This window comes from Electrophorus electricus, chromosome 10 (genome assembly GCF_041902795.1).
Source record: "Electrophorus electricus isolate QZ-2024a chromosome 10, ASM4190279v1, whole genome shotgun sequence".
Lineage (NCBI taxonomy): Eukaryota > Metazoa > Chordata > Actinopteri > Gymnotiformes > Gymnotidae > Electrophorus > Electrophorus electricus.
In genome coordinates this window covers 13,744,894-13,752,144 of record NC_137506.1, presented here as the reverse complement: position 1 = coordinate 13,752,144, position 7,251 = coordinate 13,744,894, and the positions used below count along the sequence as shown (strand labels likewise).

Here is a 7,251-nt window from a genome sequence, read left to right as displayed (position 1 = left end):
GATTTGACAGTGTGTTTTACATATTCTGGTTGAATATGACATTTATGTGTACAAGATTATAAAAAACACAATCATACATTTACCTGATACTTATATCCAAAGTGACTTACGAGTGAGTATATCTTGAGCAATTGAGGGTTAAGGGCCTTGCTCAGAGAACCAACAGTGGCAACTTGGCAGCAGTAGGACTGGAACTGGTAATCTTCTGACTACATGTCAAGTACCTTAACCACTGAGCTACCACTGATCACTGCTGGGGGTAACCATAAATGTTAGAATTTACAATGTTGGTTACTAAACTATTTAAAAAACATTTTGGAACATTTATTTATTTCATTTCCCCTAACCTTTGACAGCACAGCTTTTCCAGACCTCTGTATGCATCTTCTTACCCCTTCTCTCTGCACACAAAAAATAAAACGCATTGAGAAGAGACTAATTGCCCAAAGGATAAAAAATAAAATGACATATATAATGATAAAAGGAAAAGGTAAATAGATAACAGTATATGTGTTAATATAAAATCAAAAGTCATCTAAACAGAACTCAATGCAATAAGTGTGTTTTGAGATGTTTTTGTTTTGCTGTTGGTTTGTTTTTTTTGTTTTTTGTTTTTTTTTGCTTTCAAGTGCTAATGCCATTATGAGTTGCTAGACCATGAAGACATTTAAAGACATTTAAAGAATAATAAAATAATCTGATTTTGCTGTAAAAGACAGATGTCATGTTCACACTGCACAACTGCACTGCTTAATGTGAGCAGACATCTTATCTATAGCAACTTACAGTTTCAACTATATTACAGAGCTAGGTCCATATAGCGGTAGGAGTTTGATTCAGTTCAGCTCACTCAGACTTTCATTTCTGTTTTTTTGTCTTCAGGTTTTGTTTCATTGTCCCTAATAAGTCCAACTTGTGCTTGTCTACTCATGTCTCACTGTCCTCCTTTGCTTGATGTCACAACTTCATTGATACCTAATGTGAATGTTGAAAGTATCACATGTTCTTTGAGTAGGAATCAAACATCATCGCACTAATACACTGGACTGATAGTGGACTCTGCCGAGGTATGCCTACCCCTGATGTCGTGATGTTACTGAGCCTCATCCTGTCTCAGATGCCTTGGCTACTCCCATCATCCCCTGATGTCCCCTGTTGTAACCCACACCACCTCCACCCCAACCAGCTACTCTCTGTTGACCTTAATGGACGTTCTCTTGCGACTTGGGTCTCGGACACATGCACACTATCGGGACAAGTCTAGAACCTCCAGAAAGTTGGACTAAACATTAAATGCTTATTTAATTTTTTCATTTATGTCTCTCTTTAAACAGCCAGATGAGGATGGGGCCCCCTTTGAGTCTTGGCTCCTCTCAACGTTTCTTCCTCATGCTCTAGGCAGCTTTTCCTTGCCACTTTCACCCTTGGCTTGCTTACTGGGGGCTTGGACTTGGACATTTGAAAAGCTGCTTTGTAACAACACCTGTTGTAAATAAAAATAAAATAAAATAAAATAAAATAAAATAAAATAAAATTTTAGAAAACACTTTATAAATAAATTTTGAGTATTTGATTTTTATATGTAATCTTAAAATTCATAAGAAAACTAAAATATGTTTTTTAATCATTACATTTTTTTCACTTAAAACAAAAATATAATTTGGATAGTCTCAATAATCTAATAAAATCAAATCTCATCATTACAGTGCCAACAATACATCAACATCACCAGACTTCAAAGCACTTGTCTAAGAGGAAGATTTGTATGCCTGTAATTCTGTTGTTGAAGAGCCTATAAAATCAAAATAGGCTTTTAAATTTGAAATTTTAAACTCAAATAAATACAGCCTTATTTTGAATGCCTAAACAAACACAAAGAGTTACCTCACAGTGTGAATATTGTTATTGGTGGAGACAGTATCATAGATCCTCTTTGCTGACACATCAGTGATGTCATTGTGACTGAGGCTGAAATTAGATGGATTATAATTACCACATTGTTCAGGATTCCCAAACACACCTCCCTCTATTAAATCACTGTGTAGTAGTACAAACACCTGTAGATTTATATATCAATGAATTAAATTAATGAACGAATGAATGAATAAACGAATGACTGAATTAGCAAATGAATGAATGAGCAAAGAAATAAATAGTATATTTGTGTCAGTGGACCTGAGTCATTAATGGCCAGATAATTATGCATTTTGACATTTTAAACAAAATATAATTTCTTTCAGTTCTTGTACACATGACTTGTTATCTATCAGGCATGAAACTGTAAATCGTAAAGAGTCTGTTATGCCTTATTTCTCTTTTTAATGAGAACATGTGTTTCTACAAGCAGTCTGGATATTCTGTAGACCACAGAGATCCATCCTGCCAAGTACAGGCAGTGATCAGTGAACCAGGCAGCCAGTGAGAGAGGTTGTCATTTCCAAATAAAATCACCAAGAAAATCAAGCTTTTTGCTATTTGCTTTTGAAAAAATTAAGTCCTTGAAGGAACACAGGATATGACTGAATGAGCAAAGTTACATTTATATAGAGCCTTTCAAGGAACATACAATGATTTACAATGAACACACACAGCTTCTATGTTCAGTCACATGCCGGATTTTGTGTTAAATTGTGAGAAAAAGAGTAAAATGTGTTATATCTATGTTAGTGCTCACTGTGGACTCAACAATCAAGAGTCTCTACACATCCCTCCTCCCGCTTGTCCACTCACTCCAGGATGTGGGCTTTGTGCTGGTGTGGGAACAGCAGCTGCAGGCAGTGGTCAGTGAGCTGACAGTGGCTAAGGTCCAGTTCTGACAGCCCTTCAAAATGTTCCAGAAACAGTGCCAGTGACCTAGAGGCCTGCTGGTCCAGCCGGGTCTGATTGAGGTCCACCATCTTACCCAGAGCCCGGGAGAGAGCCACAGCGCATCTCACACACTCCATATCAGTCCCCACACAGAGAAGAGACAGGAACTGGAGCAGCATGGCTTTATTGCAGCTGAACACACTCAACATTCTCCAACATGTAGAGTCACAAAACACTAACACACTCACATAACTACTAACATTAATGCTATTTACACAAATTTTGTATCAAATGATAAAATTATTTCCCCTTTTCCAGAATGTTTCCCTAGTTTGTGTGGTGTTGAGTCAGTGGCTTACTGAAGGGTGACTGTGTGTAAAATGGGGAAGAGTTGCCCTCACAGCCGTGTAGAGTGAGCTCTCTGTGTGTGTGTGTGTGTGTGTGTTTGTGTGTGTGTGTGTGTGTGTGTGTGTGTGTGTGTGTGTGTGTGTGTGTGTGTGTGTGTGTGTGTGTGTGTGAGCTCGCTCTCTGGATGACCATGGAGACGACTCTGCAGTCCTCAGTGCTCAGAGTCAGTGTGTGTGTCTGTTTTTCTGCTGTGAGGTCCAGAGCAGAGCAGCAGGAGAAATCCAGTCTGTGCTGCAGAGCGAAGAGCAGATCTGCTGCTGCTGCCCCTTGCTGTAGTTCAGAGACACTGTAACAGTGGAGCAGCCTCAGCAACAGCAGCCTGTCAACAAGGAGAAAACAAAACACACACAGACAGTGGCAGGGCAGTTAATTTCAGATTAATATAAATATTTCACCTAAATTTACCAAGTTCCTCCAGAAAGTCATTTTATTCTGTCCTAACACACCTGAGGTAAATATCCATGGATATTGCTGATTACCTGACAGGAGTCTCAATAAAACCTAAATGATACTGGCACAAAATGACTTTTGAGGAAACTCGTGAAAAACACATAAACGTACATAAACGTTTATATAACACTCCCTAAACAGACCAGTTCTGTGTTAAAATTCTGATTGTAAGAAAAGTTCAAGCCTGAGACGGGAGACGTGTTAGAGCAGTGGCTCTATGCTCTCCAGCTCCACCTTTGGTATGGAGGTGAAAAGCAGGCTGAGAGAGACTGCTGTGCAGTGCTGGAGGGTGAAGTGCAGGGCAGCACAGTGGACAGAGTCCACTTCTCTGCTGTTCAGGTTGATGCAGTTCTCTGCTGAACTCAACAAGCTGGACACACAGTGAGCAGAGCCAGTCTGATAGATCTCTCTGATGATGGACAGTACAAAGCTGGAGCTCAGCCTGGGGAGAAGACACACACACACACACACAGACACACATTTCCAGGTCTCATGCTGTACATTATAATTAAAGTGTTTGGACTGTTACTAACTGTGTGAACAATCTGAGCCACACAACACATGACTGTATTCTCTCACCTTCTGATCTGAAGTCTGGCCAGTACAGGCAGAAGGTCTCTGGGGTTTTGCTACTTAATGTTGGGGATGTGTAGTGCTGCCATGAGCTGGTCGAAGCTCGTCTACTTTGCCGTAACATCACCCATTCGCCTTGCTGTCTGGATGCGTACTTCTAGTGCTAGAGTCTTCTCTGTCAGACTAGCAATTCATCTACACTTCTCACAGATAAAACTGCCACTAATGACAAAGAATAAACATGCTGCATTCAGTGCTCTGAAGCAGAACATAAGTCATGATGAAAAAACAAAATGTTAACATTACTTATGTTTGTGGTAGTTCCTTAGATATAGTTTGTGATGATAAAGTAGTTTTCCATGGAAGTTGCCAGTTTCCAGGTAGAAAGTAATTAAATCCAACGAAAAATTTGTTAAACAGATAGAGAGCAGTAAGCGCTAGTATGCTGAAACAGTTTCAAAAACAGGAAGCTTCTTTATGAAGGAAAGAGGTTCTTATGAACCTCAGCATTTTGACAGCAAGTATTAGCCATGGCTATAAAACCAAGTGAATAATTCAGTTATGGGATTAATCCACAAAATAGCACATCAAATCTAGTTATTTGGCCAGTACAGGGATATGTAATATTTCTTCATCTCAGCAAAATGCAATAGCTTGACTTCCTTAACTGATTAATAATTAAAAAAATATATTTCTTGACTATAAGAATATAGCTTACCCATTAGAAAGATTAAACATCCAGTCAGTGTGTTTCCTGGCATGTTAATGTAAAAGGCAGCTCCTAGTGGATTTGGGGAAAGATTAGTAAAAGATTTCAAGTATCTGCAAAGCAGAAAACTGCCTATTCAACAGGCATGAATAATATGCTACAGAAGTAGTTGTGTTATTTGCATAGCCTAATTAATATACATGCAGATCATGTTCTATAGTACCTATATTGTTATATTAAAATTTCACTATGGCTTTTTTGCTTCACAATTGTTATACATAATTGCTGCACCCGATACAAGGATAGGAATTTCAATTTATTCCTACTGGACAGAAGAATCATTAATGGCTGCTGAGTGAAGCCTTTCATTGAAAATTCATCCAATTAATTTTTATTTATTTATTTATTTTTTTGTAACCAGAAACAGGGCACGTCAGCCAGGAATACATTCCAGGTCTGTTTTAGAACACTGACTGTGATTCATTACATTTTGGCAATTGTGAAAACAAACTGGATGATACTTCTAAAAGTAATTGTGTTTGCAATTTATTTGCACAGTTACATGAACAACACTGGTAGCATAATCAACAGGCTTGATGGTTTTCCAGTGCACGACACTGTGATACCAGGGCTGGCCCAAGCCTGTGTGGGGCCCTATGAAGAAATCTGAGCTGCCACTGACATAACATAGGTAAACAAACAAATAGAACTAAATACATGGTCTTTGGCACCCTCTTGGTGGCCTTAGCAGGCTCTCATTTTGCTTATATGGTGGGACAATTTTTCTGCTGTTATCCTATCTATCGAGCAGTCCTACCCAGATTTAATGCACTTATGTACATTACCCTTAGTCCAGGTTTTTGGTGTTTATTTTAGATGCATTTTTGGTTGTATATATTATAATTAGGCTACTGTGAACAATTGTATACCATATAGCTACAGCACCTGTACTTCACACACATGTAGTAATCGGATCTAGAAAGTTGCCAACCCTATTAAAATATTAGGTTTATAGTATAATATTTGAATTAAACAGACAAAGCGTTAATCACAATCATTTGCATGATGATTAAATCTTGAACCAAAAATGTATCAGAGAGCTCTAGTGTTTTTTAGAGACACACACCCAATAAAACTGTGCTTGACCATTTCTTACCTTCTATATCATTCTCTGCAGTTTACAGAGAAAGACCTGACACTGGGTAATGCCGTTGTCTATTCGAAGGCCAAAACAACAACAATCTTGGTTATCAAAGACTCACTCCACCCTGACCACAGCCTCTTCTTTTAGAAGCCATGAGAAAACCACCATCGCAGCTTGAGAGCACAAATCTAGCCTCTTAAGAGGTGTTATGTTCCACAGGCAGTTCGATATCTCAATGCGGTCCACATGAAAGCAATTTTCTTTCCATGAGTGCAAATTGCACTTTTAATGCCTGATATTTCAGCCACTCATTTCTCTCACTACATGACAAAACTCTTGAAACTTTTCTCCAAAAGCACTGAATGTTATTCTAACCCTTTATGGCCTTTCTCTATTCATGTACACAAAGTCCAGTATGATTCCAAATGTCATCAAAAGATATATCTGTTTGTAGCTGAACAACTTATACAATGTGATCTTTCTTCTTTGTGTCAAATGAACTTAACAATTGAAACATCCAAAACTGGCTGTGTTTCTTGCCAACATACTGGTGTTTGGACATGTGGGATTACTTGCACGTCACTTTCAATAGCTCAGTTGGTAGAGTAGAAGTTAAAACTGTCATCCTTAGGCTGTCGGTTCAACTCCGACTCCCACAAACTTTATGTTTTAATGCAGAATCTGTCATTTTATATGAGCAAAAAAAGAAGTTTTTCCCTGACCGGGAATCGAACCCCGGCCGCGGCGGTGAGAGCGCCGAATCCTAACCACTAGACAATCAGGGAGAAAGCTGCAGAGGTTACCTGACCCAACCATTTTTCAAAGTCTGCACGCCTACTATTCTGACAATGTTTGGATGCATACTGGAATTGGTATGCATGAGTGGAAAAAGGCCATAAAGCGAGTTATTCATCTTTCTCTTTGTTCTACAAAAAAAAGAAGTTTGCAAGAGTCAGGGCTCTTTTTTACCATCTGGGAAAAGAGGGAACGCTGGTGTCACTAACACATGGAAAGAGCTGTTATAGTATTCCCCATTTGTCTCCTTAATGTTTCTGACATTTTAACCACTCATTTCTCTCTCTACATGAAAACACTGTAGAAAACATTCTCCAAAAAATACGGAATGTTATTCTAAGTACTCAGACAATAGTCTTTTCCT

General features: G+C 38.6%; 1 non-coding gene across 1 annotated transcript; it reads right to left on the bottom strand.

Annotated features, from left to right (window-relative positions):
• Window positions 1-6,805: 6,805 nt before the first annotated feature.
• On the bottom strand, window positions 6,806-6,877 carry trnae-cuc (transfer RNA glutamic acid (anticodon CUC)). Its single transcript has one exon. It is a non-coding gene; the product is annotated as a tRNA-Glu (tRNA).
• Window positions 6,878-7,251: the final 374 nt, after the last annotated feature.